The sequence below is a fragment of the Cajanus cajan genome, chromosome 10, assembly GCF_000230855.2.
Source record: "Cajanus cajan strain Asha chromosome 10, NIPB_CcT2T_4, whole genome shotgun sequence".
Lineage (NCBI taxonomy): Eukaryota > Viridiplantae > Streptophyta > Magnoliopsida > Fabales > Fabaceae > Cajanus > Cajanus cajan.
In genome coordinates, this window is record NC_138526.1 from 43,493,664 (window position 1) to 43,510,487 (window position 16,824).

General features: G+C 31.7%; 1 pseudogene; it reads left to right on the top strand.

Annotated features, from left to right (window-relative positions):
* The first annotated feature begins 764 nt into the window (after positions 1-764).
* Positions 765-2,964, top strand: LOC109817637 (coumaroyl-CoA:anthocyanidin 3-O-glucoside-6''-O-coumaroyltransferase 1-like; annotated as a pseudogene).
* The last annotated feature ends 13,860 nt before the right edge of the window (positions 2,965-16,824 follow it).

Here is a 16,824-nt window from a genome sequence, read left to right on the forward strand (position 1 = left end):
GTTTTTTAAAATTAAATAAAAATAAAATAAAACAAAATAGTTTAAATTGACTTATGTTGAGACTCTCAATGAAGTAACAAGTCAAAACAGTTTTATTCTGTTTGAATTATATATTAGTTTAGTTAAACAAAAAATAATTCATTTTAAAATTTTATCTAAAAATAATTAAAATCAATTTATTTACGTGGTAATAATAAAATAAAATATAATGAATATAATATATACATAATATATTTTATACGTAAGATTTTTTTAATAGGAGTTGACAATAAGAATTATTTTTAAAATATTATAAAAAGATTAATTTAAAGATGAAATAATAATAATAATAAAATTTACAAGAATCAAAAGTGAAAAAATAATAAATTATAAAAATAAAAATTATATTTAAATCTGAAATATATTACAAAGTAATTAATTTTTTTTCTTATTTTTTTTTATAATTTTTCTTTTATAATCATGACTAATTTTTGTTTAAAATATCCTAAATACACTTAAAAAAAATATTTCTTTCCAAATATAATTTATTTCATGTACGATTTTTTTAACAAAAAATTGTCCGTAAGAATTATTTTTAAAATATTATAAAACAATTATATTACAAAGTAATTTTTTTTTCTTATAATTTTTTTATAATCATGATATTGACATGAAAAATTTATCTTAAAAATTGTGACTAATTTCTATTTAAGATGGTAAATACACTTAAAATAAATATTTTTTTCAAACATAATTTATTTCTTACTTAAAATTAAAATTTAAATATTAAATAATTTAATTAAAATATACATGTCATTATCTCGAACAGAAAACAATGTCGGCTAGTACTTCATATCAGAAGGTTTTTTTCCATATAAAATTAAGAACAATAATTTAAACTTGCAATCTTGAATATAACAACCAGTCAACCACACCGAAGAAGAGAGTGCTATATGAGTACATTTATTTCACTTCTCTTCTAGCATATTGCTGAACAAATGGCAGAGGCAACAACAAATAAACTTGTAGAGAAATCTCAAGTTGCTCCAATTACAACCAAAACCACGTCTCTTCCCCTATCATTCCTGGACTTACCTTCTACAGGTTCTTTTTATAATGTGAGCCGCCAATTCTTCTAACTTCTATGACTTTCCCCATCCCACACACATTTTCTATGAAACTAAACTCCCCTCTCTCAAACACACACTCTCTCTTACCCTTCAACATTTTTACCCTCTCGCTGGAAATCTCCTTTGTCCCCCACCACCCCACAAACCATTCATTCGCTGCACCGATAATGACTCTGTCACCTTAACTGTCATTGAGTCCCAAGCTGATTTCAACCTTCTCTCATCCAACCAACCTAAAAGTCTCAAAGATTTGGGTGAATTGGTTCCCAACTTGTCATGCACAACTGTGCCTAATGACACGTTCGTTTCCCCATTGTTGGCCCTGCAAATCACGGTTTTCCCCAACTGTGGCCTTTGCATCTCGATCACGTATTGCCATGCAATCATGGATGGTAGGTCTTGCTGTTATTTCATGAAGTGTTGGTCTTCCATTTGTCGAAGTGGTGGAGTTGATTTGACACTTTTGGAGATCTCACCGCCATGCTTCGATAGGGAAGTGTTGAGAGACACCAAAGGACTCGAGGCCATTTTCTTGAGAGACTACTTTGAAGCGAGGTCGACATGGAAGGTTGGTCATGGTCCACTTCCTAAACATGGAATTGATGATGAGGGCTATGTTAAGGCAACGATTACTTTTGGAAGAGATGATATTGAGGCCACGAAAAAATGGGCGTTGAATCAGTGGAAAAAAGATGATAAATTTCAAGCGCCGCAACATCTATCAACATTTGTGGTGACGTCTGCTTTCTTGTGGGTTAGCTTGGTTAAAGCAATATATAGAAACGACAACGAAGAAGAACAAGTAGAGATGATAGAGGACTACTTCCGTTTTGCAGCAGATTGTAGAGATCGCCTTGAGTACCCGATACCAGCGACTTACTTTGGAAATTGCTTGACGAGATGTTATGTAGGGCTGAAGTGAAAGGACCTAAAGGGAGAAGGTGGTTTTGTGAACGCAGTGAAGGCCATTGTAAGGACAATAGCTGATATGAAAACTGAACCTCTGAAAGGTGCAGAAAATTGGAAGGAATTGTTTATAAAGACGTTTCTACCGGGACGTTTAGTGTTCGTTATAGGATCACCTAAGTTCAATGTTTACGAGACTGACTTTGGATTTGGAAAACCTACCAAAGTCGACGTTGCACATTCCAGTATGTTTGTGTCTTTTGTCGAAAAGTAGAGACAAAGAAGGAGGATTAGAGGTTGGCTTGGTAGTTAGAAGTGAGGAATTTGAATATTACGTACATTACTGTCATTGAGCAAGGACTTGTAACATTAAAATCTTAAATAATTGTGTGCGTTGTTCGATAAAGGGCAACATGCAGTATTGCTACTTTTAAGTTTTATTTAGGATTGTAGTTCATGGTGATGGTAGTTAAAATATGTTGCAGTATGTTGTTAACACTTCGGAATAAAAAATATGGTGATGGTATAATATTTGAACCATATATGAAAAAGATGTGTATGAGGTATATTATTAATTAATAGAGATATGTTTAACAAAAAGCTTAGAATTATTATCTAATCTAGTAAGTTACTCAAGACAAAATAAAAATAAAAAATAAAAAATAAGTTATCCATCTTTGTGAGTCTAAAGAAAATGAAAAGCAATTGATTATATAATTATAATAATTGATTATTTTGATTTGTGTTGATTTATGAAAATCATGAGTTTCAGTAATAATCAAATAAATAGTTAAATAATAAATTATATCATCTCTTAAAAAAATTCTTTCAGTAATAATTTATTAAATGATGAAATAATTTATTATATTGTTCATTGTTTAATCCCAAGAGTTATGATGAAAAAAATTGATAATGAGAAAAAATAATAAATTGTTTCAATTTTCATTTATAAATATTAAGCTTTTTCTCCTATTTTAATTAGTGTGACTCCATAATACATTTGATAAAAAAAAAAGGAAAATAGTTAGTGAGAGTGATTTGCAAAATTGTTGACACATATTAAATAGAAAATTCAAGGGCTCATATGTAAGAATCAATCAAAGAATCAATGAAATTATCAAACTAAGTTTTCGATTTGTGTAATTATCACGAAAATCAAATGATATCTTAACTCTCGCTTCAATTTGTGTACTTTGTTTGTGAAAAGCAAGTGTTTCTCAAGTTTTTTTTTTTTTGTAAAGTGTTCTACATAGATTTGATATGTTCTTGTGTGTTTCACAAAACCTCGTGATTTTTGGGCATCTTTTATATGATTGTTTATTTATAAAGACAACTTAGCTTCTTTTTAAGGGAAAAATTCCAACCAAATTGGTTAAGAACTAATTGTAGATTATAATGGAGTGATCAAATCCAAAGTAAAAATTTATTGTGTTTGTTTCTATCTCTTTAAATATATCTTCTTTACCTTTTGGACCTACGTTAAAATTGAAACAAAATTTATGTATGTTGGTATATATATATATATATATATATATATATATATATATATATATATATGATAATTTTATCATGTAGTGTTTGTAATTACTAAGTCAGTTGATGAAAAATTTTAAAACATTTTTTAGAAAAAGTTTTTGAGATCCGATTTTCTTGATCCACTTCCTCTTGAATCCGTAATTTGTCAAACGCAAGCAATTCATTAAAACACAAGTTGTGACACCCTTACTACCCCAATACATATATTGTAATAATGAAAACTTAACAAAAACAATTTTCAATTTCGGTAAAAGGGTCCACATGAGAATCTTCAAAATTGTTCTTCAATAACCACAACGATAAAAATGAAACGTGAGAGTTTACAAATGATTTACAAAAATAATATTTACAATTCTAATTCCATATAACAATCTATGTCCTAAAGAAAATCCTCTGCCCCGATGTCACAATATCAGAGCATAACCACAACTCAACCGTTAGCATTCTAGATGTCACTCGTAGCCAGATCTTCTTCACCTAAAATATCTACAAATCGCACGGTGAGAAAAGAAAACATCTATATATATAGCACATAAGAAAACACAACATATTATCTCATTATAACTAAATATTCATAAATATTTCAACATATCGTATTTCAATCAATCATACATCGTCATCACGTCATAATTCTCAATCACACCAATCATCACAAATCTTGCACTTCACACTATGCCACGCTACCCATTTAACAATCTCAGGCCGTGCTCACCCCTGATATAACATTGTGCCAAGGTCACGTTATCCCTATCCCAGGGCCGTGCTCACCCTTGACATGTTAACCAAGGTCACGAGACCCACGTAACAATCGAGAGTCGTGCTCACCCCTGATATAACACTGTGCCAAGGTCACGTTATCCCTATTCCAGGGTCGTGCTCACCCTTGACATGTTAACCAAGGTCACGATACTCATGTAACAATCCAGAGCCGTGCTCACCCCTGATATAACACTGTGCCAAGGTCACATTATCCCTAACCTAGGGTCGTGCTCACCCCTGACATGTTAACCAAGGTCACGATACTCATGTAACAATCTCGGGCCGTGCTCACCCCTGGTCATAGGTGTGAAGAACCTCAATCACATCTCATTCACATCCACATTCACATTCACATTCACATTCACATCCACATCCACATCCACATCCACATCCACATCCACATTCACATTCACATCCACATTCACATCCACATCCACATCCACATCCACACTAAATGGTGATTCACATACCCCTCAAGTAATTCATCATCTAGATCATCAAATAATATAACAATAACATTCATAAACTAATATAACAAACAACAGAATTATCAATTTAATATAATTTTAACGTAAACAGTAAAATCCCCAATTGTTCCAAAACCTAACTCACAGGCACTTTTCTACAATTTCGTTCTCCCTCTTAGATCATCATTCTTACAAATTATTAGCATATCTATAATCCTCAACACATACAGAATCTATTGGGATCCTCAATTTCTCAAACAGAAATCATCCAATTTTTCACAACCTAACTTACAGGCACTTTTCTATAATTTTGTTCTCTCTCCCAGAGTATCATTTTTACAAGTTAAACATATATTCGTAATCCTAAATATATATAGAATCACATAAGATAATTAATCCTCCAAACAGAAATAATTATAAAATTATTCATAACCCTAAGGGCTCTTCCTCTACCCAATTCCCTCATGTAACTCTACATATAAATAATCTCCTTTTCCCCCGTACCTGGATAAATAGGAACTCGGGCAGAACCTCCTCCTCTTTTTCCTTAAACAAGGATCGGAACTAAATCTGGGACAGAACCTCATCCTCTGAGTTCCTCTTGGTCTTCAGAGAGAAGAAGAGGAACGAAAGAGAGAACAGAAGAGAAGAGAGAGTGAGAATGAGAGGTGTGTAGAAATGAGAGGATTTGAGGCCTATTTATAGGATTTTTCGCCCACCTACCACTACGGCCCGTTCCAAAATCGGAACGGCCCGTTCTGGGCCCTTCAAACCTACGCAAATTTTTGAACTGGAACGGCCCGTTCTCCCTCCGGAACGACCCGTTCTCCAAACTAGAACGGCCCGTTCTCCCTCTGGAACGGCCCGTTCTCCAAACCGGAACGGCCCTTTCTCCCTCCAGAACAGCCCGTTCTGATTCTCAAAATTTGGGCCTTTAACTTATTTTAGAACGGCCCGTTTCACTTTTGAAACGGCCCGTTCTGGGCAACGAATTGGGCCTACGGCCCATTGAAAATTGGGCTGTTACAATACTTCCCTCCTTTATGAAATTTCGTCCTCGAAATTTTTGCAATGGTAGACTCCTCGCTTCTTACTTTCTAATTATTATGCGACCTCACTACCTTATTGAGATACAACTTTATCAAAAGATATCTAAGGGCAAAACAAGTAAACTTGGCAAGCCTATCCACTAAAACACAAATAGAATCAACTTCTTAAGCATCTCAGACAAACCTACAATTAAGGCCTATCCACCCATCATCTCACTTCCACAATGGGACGTCTGAGTGCTACAAAATTCCTAAAGACTTCTAGCATACTAAACATAAGTATACAATTTCTCTACTCCTTTCTTCACCTTAGGTCACTTCACTTCCGCTGCGCTATTAAGATACATCCTCCTAAGGTCCCGATACATCTCATTAGCTCCTAAATATATATATTAAGAGTACTGTTATGTCCTTCCTCTAAAATCATCTTCCTTAATTCAAGGTTACTATGCACCCAAGTTTGTTCTTGCACCTCAAAATAATGTCGATTTCTACTCATAAATGGTTATCTATACTTCTACCAATCTTCTCCACTTGGTTCTCTAAGAAAGGATCTGACTCCTAGGCTTCTCTAATCTCATCCATTAATTCACTAGTCACTTTTAACACAATCAATTCAATGCTCCTAAGGATAATCTCACACACAAAGCATAAGTCTCTAAATTCTTCAATCAAATTCAACCCTTAAATCATCATAAATGATATACTAGAGGTCATCATAATCAAGGCATCTGCCACAATATTGGTTTTACTTCTGTGATCATCTTTAAAGATTAAGCACCTAAGCGTAAGTTCACTAGGTATACATATCAGATCTCTAATTTCACCAGTCCATCTACACTCAAGTCAAACTCTTATTCATCACCTTATCCTATAGTCTCATATCTTGTCACCAAAATTAATCAATTAATTATACGTCTCCAATTTCCTTCAACAATTCACTCGTTACTCAAGTTATACCTAGTTTCATACTACTCGGAGTAATCTCATAAGTCAAACTTAAATCTTTAATTTCAGCCAAAAAGATCCATCTCTCTAATCATAAGAAAAAAAAATAATGTAGAGGGTTCCTACTCAAAGCATCAACCATCACATTGACTTTATGCAAATAACAACTAAGATTGAAATCCTAGTCCACAAAAATTCCAACTATCTCTTTTGTCCCATATTCAAGTCCTTCGGGTCAAACAAAATTTGAGGCTCTAATGATCACTAAATACCTCCAACTTAGAATCATATAGATAGTGTCTCCAAATCTTAGTGTAAATATCACGATTGCTTACTCAATGTCATGGGTAAGGTAATTCCTCTCATAAATTTTCAATTGCTTAGAAACATAAGTTATTACCCTTCCTCCTTGCATCTACACTACCTCCAAATTCATCTTAGAAGCATCACGGTATACCACATAAGACTTACTAAAATCCGGTAACATTATCCAATCTTTCCTTAAGAGTTTGAAACATACTCTCACATTTATTATCCCATACAAAGGCAAGTCTTTCCTAGTCAATCTAGTCAAATAGTAAGCAACCTAGAGAAGTAAGCGACGAAATGCTTTGGGGAGTTGAAAATAAGCATAGGTCCGGGGATCCTCGATATAGGTTAACCTTTTGAACTACTGTTGAATTCATGGGTAGGCAAAAGACAACTTAGTGAACTGAAACATCTTAGTAGCTAGAAGAAAAGAAAGCAAAAGCAATTCCTATAGTAGCGACGAGATAAACGAGAGCAGCCTAAACCGTGAACGGCTATCTTAAAAATTTACTCAATAAATTTCCTATAAACTATCTCAATAAAACTTCTAACCTCACAAATTGACTTTTGATATCTCCCACTTAAGCAAAACTTCTACCATAGGTAGATCTATGTTATATCCGCGCAAGAAATTACAAGGCCTAAATCTATCTTGGATATATCTTCAAAATTAACTCTAATATGATGATATCACATCTTAAGGTCAATCTCACTAAACACACAACCATTCACTAATTAATCCATAAGGTCATCTATCCTCATATCCACATACATGGATATCATATTAGAATACCTATTTAAACCTTCATATATACATCCTTCCCAATCATATATATAAATCTATCACTATTTCACACCATATAACATGTGCATGAACTTAACTTTACCACATAGCATCATAAAACCTTGAATAACCTTACAATCCACATGACAACACCTCAGAACATCATAACAAAATCATTTTTTATCCTTGCATTGCCTAGTAACTCAAAAACATCATGATAGCATACATATCCCATCAATAACTGTCAAGGAAAATGATACCTAGAGAGTTACACTTGTCCAACGATCTCAATCCTATCTTAAAAGAAAGATAAAAGAATAAGTTATAACTCTTATGAAGACATGAGATTCTGAATAGATCCTCTTCTCAGCTAACAATTCAAAATCACAACAGATATATTTAACGCTTATAACTAGCCTCTGATTACCAAAACAACTATAACTGGAGTTCTAAACCTTCATTTTACCTCATTCCAGTGCCATTGAAAAGATCACATCCAAGACTACAACTTCCATGAAGACCACAAAATCCAAATCTATCAATACGGTACTCCTACTAGCATAACAAAACTACAGTGAAAACATCTCCTACACTAGACAACAATAGTGCACTAACATCCCACGGAATACCTCAACCCTTCCAAACTTACTTCTTTCTACCTTAAACTCATATCCAAGCTTCCAACTACAATCCCTAAACGAAAATAATTCACCTATTCCACAAAAGACTTAGAGCTGAAATCAAATCCTCATGCAACCTAACCCCTAACAAGATTAATATGCAAGCATCAAAACTTAAGGAAATCACCAACACTTTGACCTTTCATCAAGAACACTCAAAGTTCTAATGCTCGACAAATAACCTCTTGGATTCAATCATTACCACTATAACTTTCAGAAACGCCACCAATCGTAAACTCTTAATACATTCGATAAGTCAATTTCTTACCCATATCCAAGCTTCCACTAGTTCTAGTTGGTTAGCAAGATACTTCGTCTACTACCACTACTTGCACCTATGCTCGCAACACGAGCGATGCCACCCAACCACTACTTCTTACATAAGCAAGAAGTATCAAAATAATTAAGCAATCATGAGATTAAGAACGAGCAATCAAAAATAGCATCATCAAGTTATATCATGTTTAACAGACAAATCCTGACAACACAATGCACATAAATAAATAACAACAACATAATCAATCATCACATTAGCACATCAATAAGCTTCACACTCAATGCATTCCATCATTCATCTATCGAACAAGCCTAGTAGACTCACAACTCACGGCCGATTGGATCAACCTGGCTCTGATACCACTAAATGTGACACTCTTACTACCCCAACACATATATTGTAATAATGAAAACTTAACAAAAACAATTTTCAATTTCGGTAAAAGGGTTCACATGAGAATCTTCAAAATTGTTCTTCAATAACCACAACGATAAAAATGAAACGTGAGAGTTTACAAATGATTTTCAAAAATAATATTTACAATTCTAATTCCATATAACAATCTATGTCCTAAAGAAAATCCTCTGTCCCGATGTCACAATATCAGAGCATAACCACAACTCAACCGTTAGCATTCTAGATGTCACTCGTAGCCGGATCTTCCTCACCTAAAATATCCACAAATCGCACGGTGAGAAAAGAAAACATCTATATATATAGCACATAAGAAAACACAACATATTATCTCATTATAACTAAATATTCATAAATATTTCAACATATCGTATTTCAATCAATCATACATCGTCATCACGTCATAATTCTCAATCACACCAATCATCACAAATCTTGCACTTCACACTATGCCAAGGTCACGCTACCCATTTAACAATCTCAGGCCGTGCTCACCCCTGATATAACACTGTGCCAAGGTCACGTTATCCCTATCCCAGGGCCGTGCTCACCCTTGACATGTTAACCAAGGTCACGATACCCACGTAACAATCCAGAGCCGTGCTCACCCCTGATATAACACTGTGCCAAGGTCACGTTATCCCTATTCTAGGGCCGTGCTCACCCTTGACATGTTAACCAAGGTCACGATACTCATGTAACAATTCAGAGTCGTGCTCACCCCTGATATAACATTGTGCCAAGGTCACGTTATACCTAACCCAGGGCCGTGCTCAACCCTGACATGTTAACCAAGGTCACGATACTCATGTAACAATCTCGGGCCGTGCTCACCCCTGGTCATAGGTGTGAAGAACCTCAATCACATCTCATTCACATCCACATTCACATTCACATCCACATCCACATCGACATCCACATCCACATCCACATCCACACTAAATGGTGATTCACATACCCCTCAAGTAATTCATCATCTAGATCATCAAATAATATAACAATAACATTCATAAACTAATATAACAAACAACAAAATTATCAATTTAATATAATTTTAACGTAAACAGTAAAATCCTCAATTGTTCCAAAACCTAACTCACAGGCACTTTTCTACAATTTCGTTCTCCCTCTTAGATCATCATTCTTACAAATTATTAGCATATCTATAATCCTCAACACATACAGAATCTATTGGGATCCTCAATTTCTCAAACAGAAATCATCCAATTTTTCACAACCTAACTTACAGGCACTTTTCTATAATTTCGTTCTCTCTCCCAGAGTATCATTTTTACAAGTTAAACATATATTCGTAATCCTAAATATATATAGAATCACATAAGATAATTAATCCTCCAAACAGAAATAATTATAAAATTATTCATAACCCTAAGGGCTCTTCCTCTACCCAATTCCCTCATATAACTCTACATATAAATAATCTCCTTTTTCCCCGTACCTGGATAAATAGGAACTCGGGCAGAACCTCCTCCTCTTTTTCCTTAAACAAGGATCGGAACTAAATCTGGGACAGAACCTCATCCTCTGAGTTCCTCTTGGTCTTCAGAGAGAAGAAGAGGAACGAAAGAGAGAACAGAAGAGAAGAGAGAGTGAGAATGAGAGGTGTGTAGAAATGAGAGGATTTGAGGCCTATTTATAGGATTTTTCGCCCACCTACCACTACGGCCCGTTCCAAAATCGGAACGGCCCGTTCTGGGCCCTTCAAACCTACGCAAATTTTTGAACTGGAACGGCCCGTTCCAAAACCAGAACGGCCCGTTCCCAATCCCAACAGAACGACCCGTTCTCCCTCCGGAACGACCCGTTCTCCAAACTAGAACGGCCCGTTCTCCCTCTGGAACGGCCCGTTCTCCAAACCGGAACGGCCCGTTTTCCCTCTTGATCGGCCCGTTCTGATTCTCAAATTTTGGGCCTTTAACTTATTCCAGAACGGCCCGTTTCACTTTTGAAACGGCCCGTTCTAGGCAACGAATTGGGCCTACGACCCATTGAAAATTGGGCTGTTACACAAGTATGTTCAAAAAAATTTATATAACGACTCATTTTTTTCGTCTTAAGAAATTTACTGCCTTTTTTCTTTCTGTATCATTTCTTTTTTTCTTTAAGAGATTAAATTTATTCTAATTTGTTCAGATAAACATTAGACGTTCATGCACCAAAAAGATTAACATTAGAATAATTATAATTATTTTAAAATAAATTGTCTCAAAGAGGAAATTAATCACAAACGCTGTGAAGCAGTCCGTTGTGGTGAAATTTTTTATTTTTACTTTTTGACCATTGCAGAGTTATTATAGAAATATTTATTAAAGTGGAGATTGTTTTAAAATAATTTTTTTATTTTAAGATAGTCAACTCAAACAGTCGCTATATTTTTATGGATTTTTTTTTTCACTAACCCATGGTAGGTGACTTGTGTTATTCCAAATGAGTGGTAAAGAAATTAAGTTACGAAGGTAGTAGACTAGTAGCTATCGACACAGAACTCGATCATAAATCATTATGATTGCACAGCTACATTGAACAGCTAAAGGACGAGCGTGATCATACATAATATTAAAAAAAATTTAAAAAAAAAAGCCTCTGTGGGCCACAGCAAAATACTAAGCCCGTTTGCTTCGACGGATTTACTATTCACGAGGAAGGAAAGGCGAAGTTTAGGGATGTTTGTTTCTGATGATTTGCAACGGTGGAAAGGCAAAGAAAAGATGGGAGAAGCGTCGTGGCCGTCCTCGCACAAAAGCGAAGAAAAGAGATGAAAGCCACGTAAGATTTGTGAAAACCCGGAAATGCCCCTGTCTCATGCATGCGTACATGCAGCAGAGGAAGCATAATCGATTATGGTTGGCCACATAATCGATTATGTAGGGGTATTTTCGCTTCCAGTGGAACCCAGAACGGACCGTTCCAAAAATGAATTTTATGTGCGAACTCAGAACGGGCCGTTCCACTTTGGGAACGGACCGTTCTGGGTAGCAAATTTTGGGATGGGAAATGAGTCCAAAACGGCCGTTCCGGATTCAAAACGGCCCGTTCTGGCCACATTAATTACTTAATAAATAATGATTATTTAATACTCTTTTTCATATATATATATATATAATATTAATATTTAATATATAATACCTTAAATTAAATATAATTATTTAATATTAATATTTAATTTATATATATATATATAAATTAAATATGAAAATTAAATATTAATATTTCTATCTTCTCACTTTATATCTATTAAAGTTCAATTATCTATTTTTAGAGTTTATTGTACATTTTTTTTATATTAAGAAAATTCTATTATTTAAATATTGACATCAAAAAATGGAAATATAAAAAAAATAAAGTATTACATGTTTATAAAATTAAAATAATAACACTTTCATAAATATTAATAAAATAATTTTACAAAATATAATTATCATAATATATTTTTTTATTATTATTTATTATTATAAATATTATTATTTTCATTTTTATTAATATTAATATTATTTATTATAATTAGTATCATTATTATTTATTATGATTCTTATTATTTTTCTAATATTTATTATTATTCTTATCATTATTTATTATTTTTTTAATAAATTATACCTATTAATATAACTTTATTGTAATTATTATTATTTACAATAAATAATATTATACTCATTTTTAATTCAAGGGTAAAAGTGTAAATTATATATTCATCTATTAAATTTTTAATTTTTATCTATCATTAAATTTAAAGTAAATATTTAAATTAAATTATTTTTAAATTAATATTTTATAATTTTTTTAATTAAAATTTATATATTTATCTTTTAATTATAATAATTATAAACTTTTTTTTCACCTAAGGGCAAAATAGTAATCTTACACAATTATCAATTAAAAAATTTATTTTTATCTATCACATCAATCAATTCACTCACAAACTTTCTTTACACTTTCCACTCACTTTTCCTTAATCCAAACAACCTCACTTTCTACTCACTTTCCCTTCAAATCCCTCCTTTTTCACTCTCCCTTTTCCATCCTCAAATCCAAACAAAGCATAAGTAAGAAAAAAATTATATACATATAATTGTGACTACTAGTGACATAGATAAAATTAAAAAATAAAAATAAAATAATAAGCTCCGGTATAACCCAAAGCTAACCAAATTTTTTTTAAAATAAATACTGTTGATGAAGCCGGTTTTTAGACACGCTATGTCATAATGGGCTTCAGCAACACCAATAACGATGCAATATATATGTCATGTTTTATGTCACTTTCACATAGAAAAAATATAATTACACTACAACAAAATTTGTTATTAATGACAATTATTTAATAGTAATAATTTAATTATAGTCATATGTAAAAATATTAATGACTAATATATAATAGCCACTAAAAATATATTTATATTACACTAAAGTTTATTATTAACGATAATTATTTATTAAAAAAAACTTAAATCTCACATCGATTAGAGATAAGATAATTAAATAGTATATAAGTGAGTAATAACTATCATCTTACAAATTTATTTTATAGGATTGACTCTTAATTCATTATTCTAAATTGGTATCAAATCACTCTTTGTTACCAAGTTTAATAGTACTATAAAACAATTAGAGAGTAACTTTCACTTTATAAATCTCACATATCTTAAAAGACAAGAAAATTAAAAAAATAAATTAAAAAATATATAAATAAAAGACAACTCTCTTCTTACAAATTCCACATCATGATATAGTAGGCGTATCACTTGATTAATTAGTAATCTAAAATGATTATCTTAATAAAGTAAGAAATTATTTTAAAATTAAAGATGACAAATTGGCTCAATCGAAATTGACTATCTAACAAATCACACTTTACACACTTAACAAATCTTATGTGACTTAAATGAACTTAACATACAAAATTATAAATAAAAATTATAAATAAAATTTAGATGGACCAACGATCTCACTTTAGTAAATAGCTAGTTTGCACAATAATCACAATCGTAATTTTTTTTTACTGTGCGTTTAATTGATTCGAATTATTTCATTGCATAACATATGGTAACATGCAGTTGAATTGATTAATAAGATTAAGTTCTATGCTTATGTTCTGAATTAAGTTTTGAAAGCATATTACAGAAATAAATACATAAACATATATTTATCCTAAGCTCCGGTTTTGCCAAGCAAACTGTACTAGCATGTAAATCCAGACCCACACCCTCAAATTTTAAAGGCTTTTATCTAATCAAAGATCAGAAAAAGTCTCTTATGATCGCTTTCCCACGCTAGACTGGACCCGCTTGTTATTATTTTTAAATCCTACAGAACCCAGCATCTCCACTAAATACTAATTAATGTTCGGTATTTGTCTTACTATTAACAATTTTTAAATGAATGCGATCTACACGACTAAATGAGTTAGATAATTGATTTGATTGTTTAACCTACATGACATGAGGGATGAGAAGATGAATGTGATGAACCATGCAACTTAGGGTTTTCCGCAGACTGTCATTATCATCCTTTTTGTTGCCTTCAAACTACTTTGGAAACTGTTTGATCCCTCTTATTACTACCGTGAAGAGGGGTAAATTGGTGGGACAAAACGGGATTAATGTTGCGGCGGCGAATGCCATTGAAAAGAAGATTAGAGATTTCAAAAGTGATGCTTTGGTTTGTAGCGATTATGGGATCGCCGAAACTAAGCGTGTACAACACTGAGTTTGGGTGGGGAAAGCCCATAAAGTGTGAAGTGGTTAATCTTGATTTTGTGGGAACAGTTTCTCTTACTGAAAGTAGGGATGAAGAAGGAGGAATTCAGCTTGGAGTGGCACTTTCAGAGGACTCGAATGAATAGTTGTTTCATCGACATCTTGGAAGAACACCTTAGCAATATTGCAGCTCGTCATTAAACTATCCAGGTACATATTAGTCGTCGTCATCGTCAATGATCATATGTATCTTTCAATTCACGCTATTTCTGTTTGATTTTTTTCTTTTATATTTTCCATCCTAATCCGCATATATAATTTCTATTAAAGTTCAACAAGATACCATGGGTTTGCAGTATTATATGTTAAGCATGGTACACGAGAATATATTATTAAACAAATAATTATTCATTTACCCTCACGTGCTTCTAATGAAATAGATGATTCATCATAATTTTTTTAATCATCTCAAATTAATAAAATAAAATAAGCTAGCTTTATGTTGATTATTTGCGCAACTTACATAGAAAACTCCTTTATAATATTGTACCTAGAGCCCTAATCTTCATTACTTTCGATCTCGTGTCAACCTTCAGCCTCTCCTCTTTGTTTTCAACTGCTGCCCTCTTTATCACTATAAAAATTTTGGTTTTATTTAATGTTGGCATCACCGTAGGCAGGTAATTGTGCTTATGGCTTAGATTTGGACACTATTTTAGGCACAAAAATGTGTCTTTGGTTTAGTTTGGACACCACAAAATGTGTCTATTTATTATAGTGATTTAAGATCTCCATATGCCTTTAGAGTATGTTTGGAAAAGATTAACTTTCTCACTTTTACCTGTTTTTTTTAAGAAAAAATCTATTTGAAAAGTAAGTTGTACATCTTCGACTAATACTTTTAAAATCAAACTGATTATTGAATTGGTCAAAACATTAATTCAAAGTTTATAGTTTAATTATAATTGACCTGATATTAATAAAATAATAATAATATTTAAATAATACATAAATATAATATCATAATTTTATAAAATTAAAATTAAAATAAACATCATTTTATATATTTTTATTTTTTCTAGTGCATGTAAAAGTTTAAATATAATATTTAATTTTAAGTTTTAATAAAATATAACAATATATATTAACAATTTTATATTTAGAGTAGAAAATCTTAAATTAATATAATATAAAATATAAAATATCATGATATAGAAATTATAAATTAATATAAATAACTAAATTGTATCAATATAAGAAAATTATTAAAAATAAAAATAGATAATTTATTCTAATTTAAAATTTTTATTAAATATATTTATTTATTAATTATAAAAATATTTTAAGAAATTTTACAAAATAAAAACATTTTTAAAAAAAAAAAACCAGTTCAATCTAATTTTTTAGAGCAATTTTTACTTATTTCAAGTCAATTCATCCAATTTTTGATAGGTTCTTTTATACATCAAATTTATGAGTCTTCTAAATTGGTAGGTTGACCATTTTTCGGTTCAACCGATCAAATCAGTCAGTTTTTTCAAGTTCTGACAACAAAGTCTGCTGTACTTATTATTTTAAACAACTTTTTTTTTTAAAATAAGTTGTTTTTAAGAAGTTAAAAATTTGAAACTTATAATTATTTTTCAATATTTTTTTTATGTTATATTTAAATACTACATAAAATAATATTACATAAATATAAAATCATAATTTTGTAAAATTAAAATTAAAAAAATCATTTTATATATTTTATTTTTTTCAAGTGCATGTAAAAGTCTAAAAAAATATTTAAGTTTCAATTTTAATAAATAATAACAATATATATTAACAATTTTATATTTAGAGTAGAGAAATCTTAAATTAATATAATAT